The following is a 24,807-nucleotide window of genomic DNA, read 5'->3' as shown; positions in this document are numbered from 1 at the left end:
AAATAATATAATCTATTACTGAGAAATGCAAAGTGTGTTACTTATATAAGGGAATGTGCATTACATAATTGTGGTTTCGCACTTTATTTTTAGTTTGGATATTGTGCAAGGTCAAAAAATCTTGTTACATAGAAACCATCCGCAAGATGTTGTTACAGCTTAAAATATACATTTATTTATTTATTGTATTTATTACTTAATTTCCATTCAGTTATAGCTGCATTTTCAGTTCATAATGCATGTATATCACTGTGGATCTTCACTTGTACATAAAAAGTTGTCTTGGCAAAGATTCTATTTTTCCAGGGGGGGTAAAGTATGAAAATGTACTGCCACTTGGAGATATAGAGAAGTCTACTCTTACCCTGGTTTGAATTTGGTCACATAATGTCGTGTGTTGGCAAAGTCATATTTCAAAAAGAATAAACTTACCCATATGTCCAGCAAAAATAATAAAATAACATTAGTAGGACAAATCTGTATAAGGTGGTTGTGGTGGAAGTTGTCCTATTCCACAAAATAGTCTTAGTTAAGAGATTTATTAAGGTCCTTACTCATGATTGGCTTGTATAACTTAGTGCCTTTTATAGTGCATTGTATGATGTGTATTGTATATTTTTGTGAATATTCTCATGACTCTTTGCAAAGTATGTCTGTAATTATGTTTTCTGAGTCATCATGCTGCCTTTGTTATAGTACTTTGTGGAGGCTGGAATGATGCTACTTAAACATGTGGAATTCAGTTTCATATATTGGCTGTGCTTCATGTCGTGACTAGAGATGAGAGAACACTGTTCGATCGAATAGATATTCGATCGAATATCAGGCCGTTCGAGGTATTTGATTCCAATCGAATACCATGAGGCAAACGCAGTAAAAATTTGATTCCCCGCCCACCTTCCCTGGAGCTTTTTTTGCACCAATAACTGCGCAGGGGAGGTGGAATAGGAACTACGACAATGGAGGCATCGGAAAAAAAATCGGAAAAAGTAATTGGCTGGCTAAATCAGGTGACCTTCAATTTATACGAATGGTGGCTTTAACATTCAGTTAATTTGAGACTGTGAACTGTGACTGTGAGACAGGGATATATGTACAGGCAGGGTTAGCTAAGGATTACCTTTATTTAGGTGGCAATGTCACTCACCCAGCTCTTTGGGGATCTATCTGGTTGGGATCCCTGTCAGCTTGCGATATGCGGGAGCTGACTTTTTCTCATAGGACTGCATTGACCAGCGTTGATTGGCCGAATGTCATACATAGTACAGCATTCGGCCAATCAACGCTGGTTCTGCCGGAGGCATCAAAGATGTAGCAGAGCTTAGTGTGCGATGAACCCTGCTGCACACTCTGCTGCACATTCAGCTCTGCTGCATCAGAGATGCTTCATCTGAGTTCACATCTCTGGTGTAGCAGTGCTGGCCGTGCGCTCAGCTTGGCTGCATCTCCGGTGTAGTCGAGCTGAGCGCACGGCCCGCACTGCTACATCTCAGCATAGGAATGCATTGACCAGCGTTGATTGGACAAATGCCATACAGAGTACAGCATTCGGCCAATCAACGCTGGTTCTGCCGGAGGAGGTGGAGTCTAAGATCGGTCCACAGCAGTCTCCATTCTGGTCCGATCTTAGACTCCACCTCCTCACAGATGAGCCTCCGGCAGAACCAATGTTGATTGGCCAAATGCTGTACTCTGTATGGTATTCGGCCAATCAACGCTGGTCAATGCATTCCTATGGGAAAGTCAGCTCCCTCATATCACAAGCTGTTAGATGACTCCAGGCATGCTTCCCCTGCTGTCCCAGTTGCATTCGAGGGTGTTGGCATCATTTCTTGGGGTGGACTTGGTGACTCTCCTTAGTCGAAGAGTGGAATCCCCTGAAACGAGCATTTTTTTCCCCATAGACTATAATGGGGTTCGAATAGTCGAATATTGAGGGGCTATTCAAAATGAATATCGAATATTTTACTGTTCGCTCATCTCTAGACGTGACCTTTTTCCACCACCGACATATAGTGTTATGTCAGTCCAGGTAGCTGCAACGGGGCTAAGGAATAGCAGTAGGAAATCTCACCCTGCACTACTCCCACTAGCTATCCCGGTCCCTGCCTCACGGGTGTAGGTCGGCTGTTCTCAGGCTAAGCCTGACCCCGACAGCTCCTCTCTCACTGACACCGTAGGCCTAGAGGGAAGTGGGAGAAGGAATGCCCTATAAGATCTCTAGGGACTGGAGACTAAAAGGGGGTCACCCCTAACGAACAAGTGAAGCTGCTACTGACAGGGACTGACAAGGGTGTGCACTGACTAACAACACAAGCAGCACACAGGAAACATGTGGGAAAGGATTCCCCAAACCAATATGGGAAGGAACCTTACACTAGGAAACAAACACAGGGAAACTGAGTAGAAATCAAAGGATAAGGCAATTCACTCACACAGTCAATAACACACAGAGGTAGGATTGGTGAACACAGAAGGGAAAACACAAACACCAACTTGTTCACCCAAACCTCCCAAAAACCAACCACGGAACTTCCTCTATCCCAGATTACCACCTACTCCTCCTGCTAAGGCCTAGCTCTGTAAAAGCGACACTCAGCACAGAACCATGGGAGGCATGGGTTTAAATACAGAGTAGAGACCACTCCTCCCAGGTGCAAATGGGAGGACAGACTAATCAACCAGGAAATCAAGCTGCCTACCAGCAGTGCGCGCGTGCAAGTCAGAAGGTGTGCACCAATACCCACGACACAAAATACTCCTAACATATAGTCTTTTCAGGCAACTAGACCTTCTAGTCATTATGGGTGCAAATGTCTCCCTTTAAAAGGAGAGATTTACGTTTCCATTTGCTTTTGTGTCTTATGTCTTTAGCCCCATTGTAACTGTTGTGACTACCCATCCATCTAGTGTAATTCCAAGTAGAGTCCAGAATATTAGTGTAGTATCCCTTGCATGTGTCTAAGAAAATGGACATACAAACCACTCTGAGAATTCGGTAATGTTTTTGTATTGCTTTGGGGCTGCTGCTCTCACACTGAGAGGGATTGTAGGTACATGATACTTTATTGCCGAGTTGAACTTCTGTCATTGACTCGTGCTATAAAGCTGATAAAATGTGTATAGCTAAACAACTTCTACCTCAGTAAACCACTGGTGACAATTTGCAGAAGTTGAGTGTTTCCTGGCTCTATCTCAACAAGTACTGAATGAATGACAGTAAGCAGAGATCTAGAAAACTGTGAGGAATTCATACAGAAAGTATATTGGAAAATTGTATAACTTTATTATACAAACACTACCATGTGTCTCTCAATATTAGTCTAAAAGTGGACAACCCCTTTAAGTATTTCTCTCTTCTTCTCCTCTCTTATCTGACATAAATCTGTACTCCATCCACAAAGCAGATTAGTTTACAATGTGGTCTATGGAGTAGGCAGAGAGGAAGAAGAAAAATGCATATGAGGCCATCTACAGCATTAAATGTATCATTTCTTTCAGGAGAATACTGGATAGTAATTCCTGATAAGCCGGGTGTGTTGTGAAAAAAATGGTTCTCTATATAATGATGAGGTCGAGGAGATCTCTTTTTCCTTATATTGTACACATTTTTTTTTCAGTGACAGAAGGAGGCAAAAAAGTATATTAGAGTTTGGATTTATTAAAAAAAAACTTTAGTATTTAAAAGTGAACAGCTGTATGTACTTCTCAGAATATAGTCAGAAGATATTGCCTTCACTAGATAGCTGCCTTGGGAAGGCTTTCAGCTTGTTGCAAATTAGGAAAAGTAGTGGAAAATGAACCACTTAAAAAATCCAGTATAATGTGGAAGCTAGAGAATATTTTTTTTTTTTTTTTTTTTTTTTTTTACAAGTTGTTTTCCACTACCCCTTTTGAACAGAAATATGACTAGGAAAATCATCCATTTAGGGAGAGCTAATCTTCAATATTTACTCATTAAATGGGTTCTCTTGGACCTAAATATCAAGACATTAATATTTGTCGATTTTCATGGAGATTTCTGAAACCAAATCCCAAAAGTAAATAGCTAAATAGGGCTGAGCTATATTACCTTCTCCAACTGCCTGTACAGACAAATCTCAGTGTCTATGTTGCAAGCGGAAGTAACCCTGCTAGCATGCAATGGTTTCTGGGTTTTCAGAGGACATTTATGCAAAATATTACTGTACAAATATGATGCATCAACAGTAATAAACTTTAAATTTATTGGTATATAAAATTGTGTGAACTGTTACAGGAGGCACATCAGTGATGGTGGAAGTAGGGGATTGATGTGCATGATACAGAGCACGGAGAGCTGGAAAGCTTGCAATACAGCTAGGAGTAGAAAAATTAGAATACAGTTTAGTCACAAATCAATTACAGTCGGATTACTGAAATAAAATATAGGAGTGAAGGATAATATCTGTACTGTGTAAGCCTGACTGCTCAGTAATGCATACAAAAGGACAGTTAACCCCTTCATTGCCAATAATCTAATTCTGCCGAAGTCTGTTTTGCAGTAGAGCAGTTTGATCCATTCATAGAGCATATTTTTTTGTTGCTCTCCCAATAAATAGTCTTGCAGGCTGCATTAATCTGTAAAAAAAAAAATAAAAAATACAATGTTTAAAGGAGAAGGAGGGGGGGGGGGTTTACTGCCCAGCACTCAGCCAGACATGTCCTGCGGTGTGGTCAACTATACATATTATATTGGTGCTACGGAATTGGTGGCATCAAAAATTCCAAGCCATTTTGATTTCGCATCTGCTCCCATAAAGGGACATTTGTCTCCTGCTAAACAACAACAAGCCTGTATTAAAGTCATTAAATGGGCTCTTTTTTTTTTTTTTTTCTGTAAAATCAGTGTTTGTTTTTTTCCTCAATATATCTGCCAAATGTGTCTAAAAAAAACTGTGGGCAAGTAATTTCTCCAAAAAAGGATCATTTTGTTAAACTGCTTGAAAGTGATTGGCAGAGCAGTGTATGGTTAAACTCTGAGCTGCGTACCATCCATTTTTCCATAGACATACAATAACTTCAGCTCTGTTTCCTTACAGAACAAAAAAAAAAAAATAGATAGATTGGTTCCCAGGAGCCCTAACAGTACACAATACACAATGTGTCAGCTAATTTAATAGTAAGCTTTTTTGACCTGAAATAAATCTTGGTCCTGTACCTGAAATAAAATGAATCTTGAGAGGTTCGCCCATCTCTAATCAATACTTACAGTGAATGAAATAATTATTTGATCCCCTGCTGATTTTGTAAGTTTGGCCACTGCCAAAGACATGAACAAGCTATAATTTTAAGGGTAAGTTAATTTTAACAGTGAGAGAATATCAAAAATAAAATCACATTGTATAAATTTTATAAATGTTTTGGCATTTTGCATAGAGAAATAAGTATTTGATCCCTCTAGCAAACAAGACTTAATACTTGTTGTTAAAACCCTTGTTGGCGTGCACAGCAGTCAGACTTTTTTTGTAGTTGATGATGAGATTTGCGCACATCAGGAGGAATTTTGGTCCACTCCTCTCTGCAGATCGTCTCTAAATCATTAAGATTTAGTGCAATAGCCCTAGCACTGCTCTGTGCTCTGCGGCCGATATAATCCACCTCTACTGCGCAGCTCCCACGCCAGCACAGTAGAGGCACATTGTCACTGCAGCAGCGCTGAGAATATTGCACATGCTGGCAGAATCAAAAAAGAGGGAGGAACAGTCCTGTGGGATTTAGTTGGGAAGGGCTAGTAGTGGGCGAGCTAGCTAGAGAGAAAGGGAGGGGGTTATGAGAGGGAGAGCAGATGAGAGGAAGACAGGGAGTTAGGTGAGAGATTGATAGTGTGGAAGTTACATAGCAGGAAAGCTGCGCCAAGTAAACAAATGCAGAGGATATCAGGAACTCCCACAGACTCCCAGAAATCACTCAAAACACTGCTAAAGATATATGGGGGGCATTTATTAACCCATTAATAGAATTAACAAACCTTTTAAAAAACAAAACATATTTTCCCCGAAAACCCCTCTAATGACCAGTGAGTTCCCAGACTTTGATTATTATTATTATTATTATTATTATTATTATTATTATTATTATTATTATTATTATTTATTATTAATTTATATATATAGCACCATTAATTCCATGGTGCTTTACATTTGGGGGTTACATACAATACACAAAATATATAGGTAGATATAATACTAACAGTGACTGACTGGCATGGTGGGGTAGAGGACCCTGCCCGCAAGGGCCTACAATCTATGGGGGAAGGGGGTAGAGACAGAAGGAGAGGGGGAGATAGTTCAGATGGTGGTGTGGTGACAGTAGTGTTATTGGAGGTTGAATACTTGCAGATCAGCACAATAAAGTTTTTGTTCATAATTAGAGATGAGCGAACACTAAAATGTTCGAGGTTCGAAATTCGATTCGAACAGCCGCTCACTGTTCGAGTGTTCGAATGGGTTTCGAACCCCATTATAGTCTATGGGGAACATAAACTCGTTAAGGGGGAAACCCAAATTCGTGTCTGGAGGGTCACCAAGTCCACTATGACACCCCAGGAAATGATACCAACACCCTGGAATGACACTGGGACAGCAGGGGAAGCATGTCTGGGGGCATAAAAGTCACTTTATTTCATGGAAATCCCTGTCAGTTTGCGATTTTCGCAAGCTAACTTTTCCCCATAGAAATGCATTGGCCAGTGCTGATTGGCCAGAGTACGGAACTCGACCAATCAGCGCTGGCTCTGCTGGAGGAGGCGGAGTCTAAGATCGCTCCACACCAGTCTCCATTCAGGTCCGACCTTAGACTCCGCCTCCTCCGGCAGAGCCAGCGCTGATTGGCCGAAGGCTGGCCAATGCATTCCTATGCGAATGCAGAGACTTAGCAGTGCTGAGTCAGTTTTGCTCAACTACACATCTGATGCACACTCGGCACTGCTACATCAGATGTAGCAATCTGATGTAGCAGAGCCGAGGGTGCACTAGAACCCCTGTGCAAACTCAGTTCACGCTAATAGAATGCATTGGCCAGCGCTGATTGGCCAATGCATTCTATTAGCCCGATGAAGTAGAGCTGAATGTGTGTGTTAAGCACACACATTCAGCACTGCTTCATCACGCCAATACAATGCATTAGCCAGTGCTGATTGGCCAGAGTACGGAATTCGGCCAATCAGCGCTGGTTCTGCTGGAGGAGGCGGAGTCTAAGGTCGGACCTGAATGGAGACTGGTGTGGAGCGATCTTAGACTCCGCCTCCTCCAGCAGAGCCAGCGCTGATTGGCCGAATTCCGTACTCTGGCCAATCAGCGCTGGCCAATGCATTCTATTAGCCCGATGAAGTAGAGCTGAATGTGTGTGCTAAGCACACACATTCAGCACTGCTTCATCACGCCAATACAATGCATTAGCCAGTGCTGATTGGCCAGAGTACGGAATTCGGCCAATCAGCGCTGGCTCTGCTGGAGGAGGCGGAGTCTAAGGTCGGACCTGAATGGAGACTGGTGTGGAGCGATCTTAGACTCCGCCTCCTCCAGCAGAGCCAGCGCTGATTGGCCGAATTCCGTACTCTGGCCAATCAGCGCTGGCCAATGCATTCTATTAGCTTGATGAAGCAGAGTGTGCACAAGGGTTCAAGCGCACCCTCGGCTCTGATGTAGCAGAGCCGAGGGTGCACAAGGGTTCAAGTGCACCCTCGGCTCTCCTACATCAGAGCCGAGGGTGCGCTTGAACCCTTGTGCAGCCTCAGCTCTGCTACATCAGAGCCGAGGGTGCGCTTGAACCCTTGTGCACACTCTGCTTCATCAAGCTAATAGAATGCATTGGCCAGCACTGATTGGCCAGAGTACGGAATTCGGCCAATCAGCGCTGGCCAATGCATCCCTATGGGAAAAAGTTTATCTCACAAAAATCACAATTACACACCCGATAGAGCCCCAAAAAGTTATTTTTAATAACATTCCCCCCTAAATAAAGGTTATCCCTAGCTATCCCTGCCTGTACAGCTATCCCTGTCTCATAGTCACAAAGTTCACATTCTCATATGACCCGGATTTGAAATCCACTATTCGTCTAAAATGGAGGTCACCTGATTTCGGCAGCCAATGACTTTTTCCAATTTTTTTCAATGCCCCCAGTGTCGTAGTTCCTGTCCCACCTCCCCTGCGCTGTTATTGGTGCAAAAAAGGCGCCAGGGAAGGTGGGAGGGGAATCGAATTTTGGCGCACTTTACCACGCGGTGTTCGATTCGAACATGGCGAACACCCTGATATCCGATCGAACATGTGTTCGATAGAACACTGTTCGCTCATCTCTATTAGCTAGGAATTAGCTTTATTTAGGTAGGAATGTTACTCAAACAGCTCTTTGGGGCTCTGTCTCATGGCAGCCAATTATATGCTAGTTGACAGAGCTCTGTACATCTCAGATGTAGCTCTGTCAACTCTTCTACATCTGAGATTGGACCACAATGGAGACTGCTGTGGACCGATCTTAGACTCCACCACCTCCGGCAGAACCAGCGTTGATTAGCCAAATGCTGTACACTGTACGGCATTCTGCCAATCAACGCTGGCCAATGCTTTCCTATGGGGAAAAGACAGCTCCCACTCAACTCTGCCATTCCAGAGATGTACAGAGCTCTGTCAACTCTGCCACATTTGAGATCGGACCACAATGGAGACTGCTTTGGACCGATCTTAGACTCAGCCTCCTCCGGCAGAACCAGTGTTGATTGGCCGAATGCTTTACACTGTACGGCATTCGGCCAATCAACACTGGCCAGTGCTTTCCTATGGGGGAAAAGTCAGCTCCCACATTATTAGTGGAGTAATACAGTGACTTGGACATGTTAGTTGCCCCCAGGTATGTTTCCCCTGCTATCCCAGTTGCATTCCAGAGGTGTTGGCATCATTTGCTGAGGTGTCATAGTGTACTTGGTGACCCTCCTGAGTTGAATATTGGTTTCCCCCTAAACGAGTATTTTTTTCCCATAGACTATGATGGGTTTTGATATTCATTCAAACAGTTGAGTTTTGAGGGGCTACTCGATTCGAATATCGAACTTCAAACATTTCACTGTTCGCTCAGCTCTAATTGTTAGCTTTTTCCCCACAATGATTGGCCAGTAGAAAAGCATTGTGGGAAATAACCTCCGACCTTGATCAAGCCTAAAAAGATCAGGATCTTAATTCTGATCACGAAATTTACTCGGTCAGAATCCGATCCCGATTGCTCAACCCTAATCTTGAGTGAGTTTTTATACTTACCCGAGTGAAGGACATTCTCCATTTACAAATTCCTGGGATGCATCATGGTTGGGTGCATACTGAAGCTACATACAGGCTCTGCTATGCCTCCAATTTTATTAATAAATAATCTCAGTGTGGATATTAAGAATTATTGCTGTTTTTGTATATTATTATTGCCAATGACCTATATAGTATAGGATTTATTTATTTTTCTAAACGATGACATTTTTGTATTGGAGAAAATTCATTACGATAATGGATGAATGAGGTTATCAAGTTTGAAGTTTATTTTCAGCTCTCGATTCAATATAAGCCTTTCATAAACTCAATAACTGCAGTTTTAAGAACACAGTCCATGTGCTGTAGCTGATAGGAACAAAGACTACGTCTGAGTTTTTAATTGATGGTACAGTGTATGCTTATTTTGTCTTTTATACAGAACAAATACTTTTTTACATTAGATAGCTGCTCTTTGATGATTTGTAAAAGGCAATATCTCCAATCTCTTTGACGAAAACAAAAATATAGCTCACATCTAAGAAAATGTTTCTTCTGTTCCTTAATCTTAAACTCCTTGATGCTAGTGAAAGATAAAATCTATTCCTGCGTCGGTTAATGCCCATTAAAAAGAGGAATTCATTCAGGTTTGTACAAAACAAAGTCTTGATAGGAGACTCATCAGCCATGATAATGAAATGGAAGAGAAGACATCAATTTATGCAGGGTGACTTTGCCAATTATTATAAATCCTCTAAACATATATATTTTCAGATTAAATTTATGCGAAATATTACTGTCCAGATATGATGCATCAACCACTTATAATGAGAAAAATGAAGAGGCGTTGGATTAAATACATTTAAATTCATTGCTGTAATTGTTTACATTGTAGATGTTAGACAATGCCAGTAATGACGTGACAATCCAAGCCTAAAACACTGGCTAAAAACAACAGACAATTACAGTAATGAGAACACTACAAAAGTGAATAAAGGTTATCAATTGAGTTATTTTTATGCATTTTTCCAACTTTTATGCTAAACTTTAATTTTTTATGCCATACATTATACTGTATACGAAAAGGATGAATTGATGGATTATATTAAAAGCTTGCTTTCATGTCCATTTCCATATTCTATAGTCCCATATTTGGAATATTGAAACTCTCGAAAACATGAAAAAAAATTTTTTGTAAAACCTTTGCTTTAACTTCTTAGGGCTCTTTTTTTTTTTTTTTTTTTTTTTTTATTACCATGTTGAAAGTTAAAAGGATTATACCACAAATTGAAAATAAATAAATAACTAAATAGAAAAGAGTAGGAGGAAAAGAAAACTAAAAACAGATGGGCAATGTTAAAAAAGAAAAAAAAAAAAAAACACCTCCTCTACATTTTGCATATGAGGGGTGTGGCTCCCTACTCCCTACATTAGACTTGTACTCTTTCCATCTTATCAAAACTTTTTCAACTAAATTAGATTAAGTCTTGCCCTATGTTCACACTGTAGGCTTAAGTCTTGGCCCTAGTCTATGCCTGTTGTGCGGGGTCCCGTCTGAATGAGGGACTTGTTGGTGCAGATGGGCTCTTACAGTTTGATAAATTATGAATAGAGATGAGCGAACAGTGTTCTATCGAACACATGTTCGATCGGATATCAGGGTGTTCGCCATGTTCGAATCGAATCGAACACCGCGTGGTAAAGTGCGCCAAAATTCGATTCCCCTCCCACCTTCCCTGGCGCCTTTTTTGCACCAATAACAGCGCAGGGGAGGTGGGACAGGAACTACGACACTGGGGGCATTGAAAAAAATTGGAAAAAGTCATTGGCTGCCGAAATCAGGCGACCTCCATTTTAGACGAATAGTGGATTTCAAATCCGGGTCATATGAGAATGTGAACTTTGTGACTATGAGACAGGGATAGCTGTACAGGCAGGGATAGCTAGGGATAACCTTTATTTAGGGGGGAATGTTATTAAAAATAACTTTTTGGGGCTCTATCGGGTGTGTAATTGTGATTTTTGTGAGATAAACTTTTTCCCATAGGGATGCATTGGCCAGCGCTGATTGGCCGAATTCCGTACTCTGGCCAATCAGTGCTGGCCAATGCATTCTATTAGCTTGATGAAGCAGAGTGTGCACAAGGGTTCAAGCGCACCCTCGGCTCTGATGTAGCAGAGCTGAGGCTGCACAAGGGTTCAAGCGCACCCTCGGCTCTGATGTAGTCTCTGCAAAACTGACTCAGCACTGCTAAGTCTCTGCATTCGCATAGGAATGCATTGGCCAGCCTTCGGCCAATCAGCGCTGGCTCTGCCGGAGGAGGCGGAGTCTAAGGTCGGACCTGAATGGAGACTGGTGTGGAGCGATCTTAGACTCCGCCTCCTCCAGCAGAGCCAGCGCTGATTGGTCGAGTTCCGTACTCTGGCCAATCAGCACTGGCCAATGCATTTCTATGGGGAAAAGTTAGCTTGCGAAAATCGCAAACTGACAGGGATTTCCATGAAATAAAGTGACTTTTATGCCCCCAGACATGCTTCCCCTGCTGTCCCAGTGTCATTCCAGGGTGTTGGTATCATTTCCTGGGGTGTCATAGTGGACTTGGTGACCCTCCAGACACGAATTTGGGTTTCCCCCTTAACGAGTTTATGTTCCACATAGACTATAATGGGGTTCGAAACCCATTCGAACACTCGAACAGTGAGCGGCTGTTCGAATCGAATTTCGAACCTCGAACATTTTAGTGTTCGCTCATCTCTACTAGCTAACCCTGCCAGTACATCCCTGTCTCACAGTCACATAGTTCAGTCTCATATGAACCGGATCTGAAATCCACTATTCTTCTAAAGTAGAGGTCACCTGATTTCGGTAGCCAATGGCTTTTTACGATTTTTTTTTTTCAATGCCTCCATTTCGAATAGCACACTCCCATAGGAATGAAAGCAGCTGGCACATAGCCTGTGGCGGCGTCCCGGCGCTTAACCCCCTGCACACCGACTGTGTCCATTCATTCCTACGGCAAAGCAGGGAGGAAAGATTAGATAGTATCTACTATTTTGTTTCCTCTCTGCTGTGCCCTATACTGGACTCTGCTACATCTTCATTACTGTACATTGACTTGTCTATCTACTCTTCTGCTTCAGGGACGAAGAGTCCAGTATACGGCACAGCAGAGAGGAAACAGAATAGTATAGTCCACTAGAAACAGAATAGTCCACTTACCGGCACAGATCCACTGTCGCTCCCTGTTCTTCTCGGTCCGTGCGCGCCCTTAGCTTCCAGGTTAGTGTTACAGACCTAGGAAGAAGGCGGGGGATTGTGGCTTAGTAGAGTGTGAGCAGGTACTGGGAGGGGAGACGTGAGTAGATGGGGAAGTGGAAAAAAAATGCATGCTCACCTGTCCTCATTGCTACAATGTCGTCTTGTGCATCCTGGTTCATCTGTGACATCAAAGGTCCTCTTCCTGAGGCCACTGATTGGCCTCAATTGATACGTGACGAAGGAAACCAGAGGATAGGAGTAGTAGTGGTGGATGCTGTGCCAAACGGCTCTGCTCCTACACCAGAAACTAATGAGGGGAGCCTGCTGTGCTACCCGATGGTGGTCAAAGTAGTTCCCCTGGAGTGTTTCTACTCTGAGCTGGTGTGATGGCGTTCGGAAGGGCCCTGATGGACCTTGCAGGAACGACTCGGGAAGGTAACTGAACAATGGAACAATAACTCCCAAATCTCCCACAATTCAACTCCCTCAGCCTTGGTCTTCAGAAGATGCCAACTGATGTTTAGGCTCTAGTGCTGTACTCCACACCAAAACTAACTTTACTAATCGGCCTCTTCCAGCAGCAGGTACAGGGAGCTGTACACCAGGGTAGTCCTGACATGGGTCTGGTTACTTTACTACTGCTTATTGCTCCAGCATATAAGAAAACTTAAATGTGCCCCACCAATGTCTATACCATACATCCATACCACAAAACATATATATATATATATATATATATATATATATATATATATATATGTGTGTGTGTATGTTATAATGTTTTTTTTTTTTATGGAGTGCCATGAGCTTTTGGAGCGCAGATTTAAATGTTGGTTTTTGAATGCTATGTCTTGTTTTCATAGACCCTAAAATTGCCCCTACAAAATGGGGTCACTTCTAAAGGAATACCAATTTAATGGCATCTCTGGGGTTCTTCAGAAGCATGATGTCCAGAAAGTCGATGTTTTTGTTTTTTACTTTAACCTCTTGTGAATGATTGATTAAAATTTAGGGCTAGATGCAGTGGCGTAACGAGGAATGGCGGGGCCCCGTGTCGAACTTTTTACATGGTCCCCCCTCCCTTTCTGACCGACATCGAAGACCTTGATTGACAGACCCCGCCACATTCCTGCGTGCTCTATTATGTCCCATAGTGGCCCCTGCACACAGTATTATGCCCCATAGTGGCCTCTGCACACAGTACAATGCCCCATAGTGGCCCCTGCACACAGTATTATGTCCCATAATGAAAACCCATGAACAACTATTATACTCTGGTGGGGTCTTTTCAGATCCTAGAATATAATAATTGGAGACCCAGAGGAGGATACAAGCATAAAAAAACAAAAAAAAAAAAAACACTGTTACTTACCTATCTCTGGCTCCGCTGCTTTTCGGCGGTGTTAGCCATCTTTAATGACGTACGGACATCACATGACCCGGGACATAGGTCCTGGTTAATTGACGTCATGGTCGTCTGACAACTAGGCCCGATGCCTGTACGGAGCATGGAGAGGTAAGTAACACGGTTTATGTTCGCTTACCTCTCCCAGGCCTCCCATCATTATACCCATGGGTCTGAAAAGACCCCCCGAGTATAATAATGGTGTTTTTGTGTGGCCTATGGGTCTCCTGAAGGTTACCACTTTTTAATGCATATAGGTTTCGGTCTGTGGGGTCCCAAGCAGACTCCCTGAACAGAAACCTGAATGCAGATGTGAACCGGGCCTAAGCATCACATTATAAAATACAATTCTAGTATGTATAATGGTAGAAATGTATAGAAGCCAATACAAATAGATAGACATTGATATGCTGTATATACCTACACATATACACATCTATTCACACACATACCTTCATATACAACATAAACACACACCTATCTACACACATACAGGATTCACACAGTATATAAAACGCATAATGTTAATACATATACACATCTATACATATTTTACCCAAAAATACTGTATACTTACATTTGGCAGAATGTCTGGGTGCACAGGACATGCAGGAAACTTCTGTGCAGCTCTGCCTGGCAGTGAAGAGAGCAGCTACACCGACTTCTCCTTTCTCACTCCGATGCTGAGGAGGGGGAAAGGGGCGGCACAGGAAACTGCTCAGAGCAGAAAAATTTTACCAGAAGTGATTGGCAGCCCCTGCATCTGCCAGTAATTTCTCTGCAGCCGATCTTGTCCTTATGATAGGGAAAGTATGAGGCCTCTGGGCAATTGCCCAGTTTGCTCCCCCCCCTTCTAAAACCGGCCCTGGGGCCCGTTACCAGCTGGAGTAACTCCAACCGGTAACGGCCTATTAAGGAAAAAAAACCTGCAGGGGTACTAGCTGTCGCCGGGCCCCTAATGTCCCAGGCCCTGTGGCAGCCGCTACCCCTGCTACCCTGTTAGTTACGCCACTGGCTAGATGAACGTGTTATTGAAAAAAAATATTAGGGGATCTTTCATATACTCATGCACATGCGATTTTATACACCGCATGTTATGAGGGCTGTCAGCTTTCCTAGTATGTGTCCTGGGGCTGGAGTGCCGTTAGTTCCAGAACTGTTACATGGCCACTGTCAGAGTAATGTTCCTGACAGCTTAGCTTAACTGCGAGGAAATCCCCCCCCCCACTACAGTACAAGTCTACAGATGAGTACTGCCATGGGGGCATTCCTCACAGCCCAACTAGACTTTCAGGAATGCCCTTCTAACAGTGGGCAGAGATCAGTGCCGATCCAGTCCCGGGGCAGCTGGAAAAGCCGACAATGCGCTGAATTCGGCACGCTGTCGGCTTTCTAGCAGTATATAAAACTACTTCAGAAAGGATGTCTTGAATTATTTGAGGGGTACAGTTTTGAAAATAGGGTGATTTATTGGGGGTGTTGCAAGCCTTTATATATCCCTTTAGAACGTCAGTTCCCCAAAAAATTGAGCATGGAAAATTTTCTTATAAATCTTGAAAATTGCTGTTACACTTGTAAGCCTTCTAACATCCAAAATAAATTAAATGCTGATTAAATGATGATGCCAATATAAAGCAGAGATATGGTAGATATTACTTAATGTATTTAGGTGGTATGACTGTCTGAAAAGCAAAGAGTATTTCACATTTTAAAAATTAATTTTTTTTTCCTCAAATCTCCCTTCGTTTTTTGAAATGCCTTGTGTTTAAGTCTACATCACCTTGTATAGTGTCTGACATCAGCACCTACCGCTGACTATTGATTTACTGTTGGCTCATGTCAGGTGACGCCAGAATGTCACAGTGGCTCACAAGACATGTCTCTTCTGTATTTCTCCTACACAATTCATGTGGTGGTGGTAATTTTAGTGCCTCCAAGATGAATCGCCATTTATTTGGTTTCAGTAAAAACAGAACAATTTAGAGTATTCCGGTTGAACCCAGCCCATGTTACCTATCCTGTATGTGTCTATATGATGCCACCACAAGTGGAAGGGGAGTGAGGATTGTGAACTGCAGCTTTTCAAGCGTTTTGTCAGCATGTTGTGATATTGTTTAATCTTATTCATAAATCTATCTTTACACTAATGGCTATATCCAAAGAAAATGTCATAAATCTCTAATAGATGTAGTTTCTATCTTTGGGAACTGCAACTGTCTGAACAATAGGATCCCATTTGTGGCTGCAATGAAAGCAGAGAATGTAATAATTGTGTGGGTTTCTCCATGTACTTGCTCCAAAAATGCCTGACGCTGCATGCTAAACTATTTTTGTAAGTCCCGTATAAGTATAAGGAGAAATCCCATTCTCAAGGTGGGCATCCTTTTGGCTATAGCAATAAATATAAAGATGGAGATTCCCTGTTTACATCTAAATTGGGAATCCGTTGTGTGTACACCTCTATATTGCTTTGTTATCACTTTGTCATGATGTTTTTGAAAAGCTTCACTAAGACACATCTGGACAGATCCCTCCATGGGGAAAGGGAGGGGAGGATATTTAGGTGGGGATATCTACAGCAGAAAACTAAGCCCTTGAAGATGAAGAAACGTCCTTAAAGCATTTTACAGCTTAGGCGGTTCACATCTGCGTTCGGTATTCCATTTGGGAATTCCGCATGAGGTCCCTCTAACAGAATACAGAATTTGACAAGTGGTGAGCTTATGAAAGCACATGGACCCAATAGACTATAATGGTGTCTGCGTGTTTTCCGTACGATGTCCGCACAGATTATGCAGAAAGAAAAGTAGTTTATGAAGTACTTGCATCACCACATGACTCGTGCGGACACCGCGCGGAAAACACATTATGGGGTCCGTGTGCTTTTACTGCTCACCGCTTGTCAATGCCTTCAGTATTCCGTTTAGGGAGTCTGCATCGGGACCCTCTGAACAGAATGCCGAACGCAAATCTAAACCATGCCTCACGTGCATGAATCCAATAGACATGAAAATAGAGCTGCAACACAGAATAAGAAAGGCATCTTTGGAAAGTCTAGAAGCAGCAATCTTCCTGCTCCCTTTTAAAGACCATATAAAAAGTTTAGATTCTCAAAAAATTGAAAGTAACAATAAAATGCTGTAAGTAATTCAATGATATTCCAGAATATAAATCCTAAAGAGCATGTCAGCATGCGATAATGTTAATAATGCCAGCGTTGTGTCTTCGCTATAGCAAATTTCATTATCACATTTAATTACACATAGGCCTGTAAGATAGAATCGAGAATGAAAAGCACCATGACTTCTAAATGTAACAAGATGTAAGAGTTGGAATCAATATGTCAATGCGATCCCACATACATCTCACAAGTACAGTGTAAAATACATCCTGCTTCCACTTTTTGCAAAGGTCAGCTGCCTATTAGCAGTTCCTGGGGATAAAAGCAGTAGTAAGAGCTTACAGTCATAGCAAAGTCATGAATGCTTTAACTTGCTAATGGGACGTATCGTACAAATAACTTCATCATTTCCAGGCAGCTATATCTATATCTTTTAGGGATGACACTCAAAATTGTTTTTTTTCTTAACTGAAAGTACTGTGTATTGCTTAAGAATATTGGTAATTCAATAAGAATCAAATAAATAATTCAATTAACACATTTACTTTCATTTACATCTAGGATTTGTTCAATCAAGAACTTCTTGTTTAAATAAAATCCAGTTTTTGCAAATGCTGCTTTCAGACTCCACAAGCACCGCTCATATGGCAAAGCGGTAAGTGTCACATAATTTTCATGGATGTTACGATCATAGAAATGTGAAGGCTAGCTTTGCATCGTTTCTTTAAATAATTGATTTATTTGTATTTTGGGCTGAAAATTCCTTCTTTAAATTGTGTTTTAAAAATGACAAAATGTATGACTTGTATAGCTTGCATAAGCACTATATTACGAGCTGTAAAATGACATTTAGTAGCAAATCTGAGACTGGCTGTCTGACAGCTTGTGATTCAGCTTCTCTGTGTCCTCTCCAGAAAGATCTATTAGTATGATTTATAAGCACATCAACATTAAATGTAGACCCCTGGCCACTATGTTAAACCAACAGTCATTGAATAACTCTTTTAGTCCAAATGATTTCCCGTCATTAAAGCTGTCAATAACTACCATCTTACCATGAGTGATGGTATAGGTATGGCTTTTGATTCTGCATCATCGCTTTGCCTTACTTTTAGGGTGCTGGGGCTCAGTTGAAGGTTTCCAATGCTGTAAATATACGATGTGTCAAGAAGATAAATGCATAAAAAAAAAAAAAAATCTAAGTGGTTTAATGGTGACTTCATCATATTGATATTGTTGGATCTTGACCTCTTGCCTAAACTCAAATCTAGACATCAAAAGTTTCCGTAAAATATTTAAAACTCTACAAATATTACTGACAAATTCTAACCCTCTTACTCATTTAATCATATTAGTAATATGATTTTACTGTTTCAAACCCAGCACAGGGATTTAATTACCTGTGATATCAGGGGGGAGGGATTGGAGTGACACTTTCAATCACATGACCCATTGGCTCAGGATGTCACCTAAACCCCTAAGACCTGAAAAGTAAATTCCTACTTCTGAGACAACCCCTTTAAGCTAGAAACAGTGGTGTAACTACCAGGGTAGCAGGGGTAGCAGCTGCCACAGGGCCCGGAACAATAAGAGCCCAGCGATAGCCACTACCACTGCATTTTTTTTTTCTTTTTTAATAGGCTATTACTGGCTGGAGTTACGCCAGCCAGTAACAGGCTCTATTTACTTACCGATCCTGGGGCTGGGATCAGTAAGTGACGCCGCGGGTCCCACAAGCACTATCATTATATTCGGGGGGGGGGGGGGGGGGCTTTTCAGACCCTCGAGATTGGAGGCCACGGAAAGGTAAAGGAACATAATAAATGTGTCACTTACCTTTACACGCTCCAGGCAGGCATCGGGCCTAGTTGTGTGATGTCCCTGATATCACATGACTGGGGCCTGCCTCCCGGGTCATGTCAGTACGTCATTAAAAAAGGCAGACCCCACCAAAGATTGCAGCGGAGCCGGAGGTAGGTAAGTGACAGTGGTTTTTTTATGTTTGTATCCCCCCAGGTCTCTGATTATTATACTCTGGGGTCTGAAAAGACCCCAGAGTATAATAATTGTTCATGGATGTCAATTATGGGGCATAATACTGTGTGCAGAGGCCACTATGGTACATACTACTGTGTACGGGGGCCACTATGGGGATAATACTGTGTACAGGGGCCACTATGGGGATAATACTGTGTGCAGGGGCCACTATGGGGATAATACTGTGTGCAGGGGCCACTATGGGGATAATACTGTGTGCAGGGGCCACTATGGGGATAATACTGTGTGCAGGGGCCACTATGGGGATAATACTGTGTGCAGGGGCCACTATGGGGATAATACTGTGTTCAGGGGCCACTATGGGGATAATACTGTGTGCAGGGGCCACTATGGGGATAATACTGTGTGCAGGGGCCACTATGGGGATAATACTGTGTGCAGGGGCCACTATGGGGATAATACTGTGTTCAGGGGCCACTATGGGGATAATACTGTGTGCAGGGGTCACTATGGGGATAATACTGTGTGCAGGGGCCACTATGGGGATAATACTGTGTGCAGGGGCCACTATGGGGATAATACTGTGTGCAGGGGCCACTATGGGGATAATACTGTGTGCAGGGGCCACTATGGGGACATAATACTGTGTGCAGGGGCCACTATGGGGACATAATACTGTGTGCAGGGGCCACTATGGGGACATAATACTGTGTGCAGGGGCCACTATGGGGACATAATACTGTGTGCAGGGGCCACTATGGGGATAATACTGTGTGCAGGGGCCACTATGGGGACATAATACTGTGTGCAGGGGCCACTATGGGGATAATACTGTGCGCAAGGGCCACTATGTTGATAATACTGTACGCAAGGGCCACTATGGGGATAATACTGTGTGCAGGGGCCCCTATGGGGCATAATAGAGTGCGCAGAAATGCGGCGGGGGTGGTCAGTTGGTCGAGGTCTTCAGTGTCGGTCAGGAGGGGAACGGGGGGGAGGGGGCAAATGTACAAATATGTACACTCTCTTTCACCAATCTCTTATAAAAGTTGTTCAACGCAGTGATGATATGCTAACAAAAGCTTTGAACTAATCCACACCCCCTGCTGGGTGGTGACTGTGGGGAAAGTAGCTCAGTAAATGCAGTGGTGTGGACCCAACAAGTCAGAGACAGGGACACAAATCTTGCAGCAAAGTGGTTTATTTAAAAAAAAAAAAAAAAGGCAAAATAAATTTACATCAGGCACAGGATAAGCAAAATAAAATACAGCCTTCAGGCAAAAAAAGCAAAACAAAACCTGCTTCTCTGAGCACTAACTAAACAGAAAATACCAGCCACATGTGGCTTAATACCAGCCACATGTGGCTTAATACCAGCCACACGAATCAACCAAAACAATACTGGTCCATACACAAGGCTCTCAGTGTTAGGACAGACCCAGTCATTTGCTCTCTTACCAGGATCTTCCCTGAATTGCAGTCTCTGCAGCCTTTTATGGCCCAGTAACAAGCCTATGACCCACTCCTGGGCTGCAGCTTATTCAAGATCTGCCCTGGACAGGGGCGACACTGCAGGAAATGTTTGCATCAACCCTCACTGGCAGCAGAGAGGAGAGTTCCTCCAAGAAGCTAACAACTGCCATCCGATCCACACCTACCAGGGGAACACTCTCCTAGGTCTGGGACACGTTAATGTCCCACCCCCCTTCCCGGCCAAACTACCGTCACTGAGGGGCCTAGTGTCACCAGGAGTGAAAAGTATAGGCGCATGTTGCGGGAGTACCTGGCCAACCACAGCCCTGTCCTCTCCAATCCCTCTGCGCCCAACACGTTTTGGGTGTCGAAGTTAGACCTGTGGCCCTTAAACTTAGCCTTTTTGGTGGGACAGAGTGTACATAAAGAGCCACTTCTGTCACTTGCTGAGCGACTCTTCTACTTGTAATATCATAATTGAAACTGTGTATGTTTTCTTTTGTGTTGTAGTTTGACTTCTGTTTCCTATCTTGTAACAATTTTGAAAAAAAAAATGAAAACTGGTCAACGATTTACTGTAGTTATGTTTTCTCATAGTATGTTAGATTATCAATAGAATATGAATAGATTAGAATTAGAATATCAATAGATTTGTATTTGATTTATTGAGAGTTGCTGGAGAATGGCATGTAGAAGAATTTTTCTTCAAAGATAATTTTGGAATTTTTAAGGACTTTAGTTTTATAGTAAGTCTTCTCTTCTCAGAGCCCTTAGGCTCTTGGTGTGAGTTCAGACTTGCACCAGCATATATACGGAAGTAGATAAACGCCATATATAACGGATGGCAGTCTACAGGTTTCTTCTCACCCAATGGGACAGTTAGTATGAGCGAGTTCATAAACTGATATATACACGTGGTTTTTTTTTTTTTTTTTTTTTTTTGTATACACAGAGGGTAGATATTAGAGATGAGCGAACAGTAACATGTTCGAGGTTCGATATTCGTTTCGAGTAGTCCCTCAATATTCGACTACTCGAATCGAATATCGAATCCTATTATAGTCTATGGGGGGAAAATGCTCGTTTCAGGGGTAGGCAACATTCAATCAAAATATACTTACCAAGTCCATGAGTGAGGGTCGGGCTGGATCCTCCAAGAAGTCTTCTCCGTGCAGCGTCCCAGCGGCATCTTCCGGCTCTGAGTTCACTCTGCCAGGCATCGGGCCTGGGCAGAGCCGACTGCGCATGCCCGCACTACAAGCGGACATGCGCAGTCAGCTCTGCCCAGGCCCGATGCCTGGCAGAGTAAATGAAGAGCCGGAAGACGACGCGGGGAAGCTGCACGGAGAAGACTTCTAAAGGTAGGAGAAGAACCAGCGTTGATTGGCCGACTGTATAGCATTCGGCCAATCAATGCTGGTTCTGCATCAAACTCTTCCATTCGAATAGCGAGTGGTACTTGATCGAGTACGAGTATTTCGTATACCGTAGTATTCGATCAAATACCTACTCGATTGAATACTACTCACTCATCTCTAGTAGATATATTGCGTATATACCGGATGACAGTATACAGCTTTCTTCTCACCCAATGGGACAGTTAGAATGAGTGAGTGCACAAACTGGTGTATACAAGTGTTTTTTGATTGAACTACACACAGAGGGTAGATATATTGAGCGTATGTATTTTATTTTTATTTATTAAGCTTACTTGTATAGCGCCATCATATTCCAAAGTGCTTTACAGATATTGTCAGTCACTGTCCCATATAGGGCTCACAATCTATATTCCCTATCAGTATGTCTTTGGTGTGTGGGAGGAAACCGGAGTACCCGGAGGAAACCCACGCAAACACGGGGAGAACATATAAGCTCCTTGCAGATGTTGCCCTTGGCAGGATTTGAACCTAGGACTCCAGCGCTGCAAGGTTGCAGTGCTAACCACTGAGCCACCGTGCTGCCCTACTGCCGTATATACCAGATGACAGTTTACCGGTTTCTTCTCACCCAATGGCACAGGTGAAATGTGAGTGAATAAAAACACTTGTATGTATCAGTTTGTTTGAGGGTAGATAGATATGGTGTTTATCTACTACTGTATATACCGGATGCAAGGAAAACTAGCTTCTCACCCCTATGGGACTCATACAGTATGTACTGTATACCTGTGGTAGGGAATTGGAGCCCTAAAAAGGGCTTTTTGTCAAAATTAGCTGCAGGATGAGTGTATATTCTCGTAGTGTATATACACTCATCAAGCAGTGTACCTCTGAGAATGTTTCCTGCCTGTCTAGCAGAAGCTAATCTCTCTCTAGCCCTCAGCATGCCTCTTCCTATCTAACACTAAGCCGCAAATGACACGAACATGGCTGACACTATTCTTATAAATCCGAGGTCACCTGGTTTAGCCAGCCAATGACTTTTTCCTATTTTTTTCGATGCCTATGTTTTCCTGCTTCCTGTCCCACCTCCCCTGCACAGTTATTGGTGCAAAAAAGCGCCAGGGAAGGTGGGAGGGGATACAAATTTTTACTGCGTTTACTGCGTGGTATTCAATCAAAATGGAATATTTCGAATACCGTAATATTCGATTGAATACCTACTTGATCAAACGGTATTCACTCATCTCTAATGAATACCCCTGTATATTAAAGAAAATGTGGTAATAAGTGTTTCATGATTGAAGAATTCTATAAAGAATATTGGCAGTGCCGTCTTACATAACCCTGGTTCCATGTTCTCAAAACATATAACACTTAGAAATATAACTTCATATGTTATACAACATTATCTAGTTATTTAATCTACAGTATATGGCATATAGATTCAGATTGACTGAAATAAATCAGCCATGAAATAGCGGTTTTCTAAATACTCGGATCATCTGCTATGTGTCATTTCTTCAGAACACCTGCTTGCACAGTAGCGCTTTTGTTTGGTCATGCTTTTGACTGAAGCTCTACTAGACCATTCCATTTTCTGAAATATAATCTTTCCAGCTAACGTTCTTGCTACTTGTTAAAGCGAAATATAAAACTTAATTATATATACTTTTCTTATCCTGCAGCTGTGTCTCATTACGTTCCAGGCTGTTGGTTGATTTCATTGTAATCTCTGACCCTCCTGCTGATATGATCTGGTGTAAAGTATTAATTAAAATCAATTGCAGAGTAGAAAAAATAGATATTTTTTTTTTTCCAGTTTAGACCCAAGAATTAACATTGAGTCACATATCCTCATCAGTGTGCTCTTGACAATTGGAAGGTTCACTTATGCCTATCTGAGCTGTTTAATGACCAGCCATGTTAATTGCTATAGTTCAGTAAGTTGTGGGGGTTTGCATAAAAAAAATTCGACAATTGTACTTATGGAAATTCTAAAATTGCATTCAGCTGATCTACAGAAAGAGATTTTCTTTCTTTGAATTTTTTAAAAAAAGGTTTGATAGTGCTTATTAATAACTGACCCCCAAATACCATTTGTGTTTTCAGTGATTTCTGGATTTTCTGGGAGCTACTGGAATGCTCTGTATTTGCTTACATCTGCACCTTCCTGTTGTCTAACTCGCTCTCCCTCTCATTCTCATGCACTCCCTCTTCCTTCTTCCCTTTGGTTTCCCTAGCTGGACTGTCCACTGTATCCTCAGCAACCCCCTTTAGACTTCTAGTTCTCACTCAATAACCTTCTCCCTTGGTTGTAATATTGTAATAACCTCTTCATATCACCAATACAGTCACACAAAGAAAGCTCCAGTACAGAACAAGAACTCCTTTTTGATACTTTTTTGGTGTGTGTGTGTGTATGTATGTATGTATGTATGTATGTATGTATGTATGTATGTATACACACACACACACACACGTATACCACTCTCTTTCTATACATAAATAAACTACATAACACCCTCTATATATCTCTTTAAAATTGAATGAGGAATGAATGTCTCTCCCTCTCTCATGTATAGGGAGTTGGACAGAAGAGCCCGGGGCCCACCAGAAAAAACTTGTTCTGGGCCCATTCAAAAGCTTTCTGCTAATAGCCTACAACATGACTCATTGATTGAAATCTTACATATATGCTGACTACTCTGCGTATTTTCCCAGTATTGCCATCCCCTATAGTACTGTGCAAGCTCCAATAGCTCCATGGTTGTGTTGTGCACAGTACTGTATGTGGGATGATACAGCCACAGAGTACTACATGTATGTGCAAGATTATAATGAGGGAGCTGTTATGCAGGCATAGCACATAGGGCTGCCATCAGGAATTTTGGGCTCCCCCCAACAGTATAATGCTT

The sequence above is a fragment of the Leptodactylus fuscus genome, chromosome 3, assembly GCF_031893055.1.
Source record: "Leptodactylus fuscus isolate aLepFus1 chromosome 3, aLepFus1.hap2, whole genome shotgun sequence".
NCBI classification, from domain to species: domain Eukaryota; kingdom Metazoa; phylum Chordata; class Amphibia; order Anura; family Leptodactylidae; genus Leptodactylus; species Leptodactylus fuscus.
Note: the sequence above shows the minus strand (reverse complement) of the source record.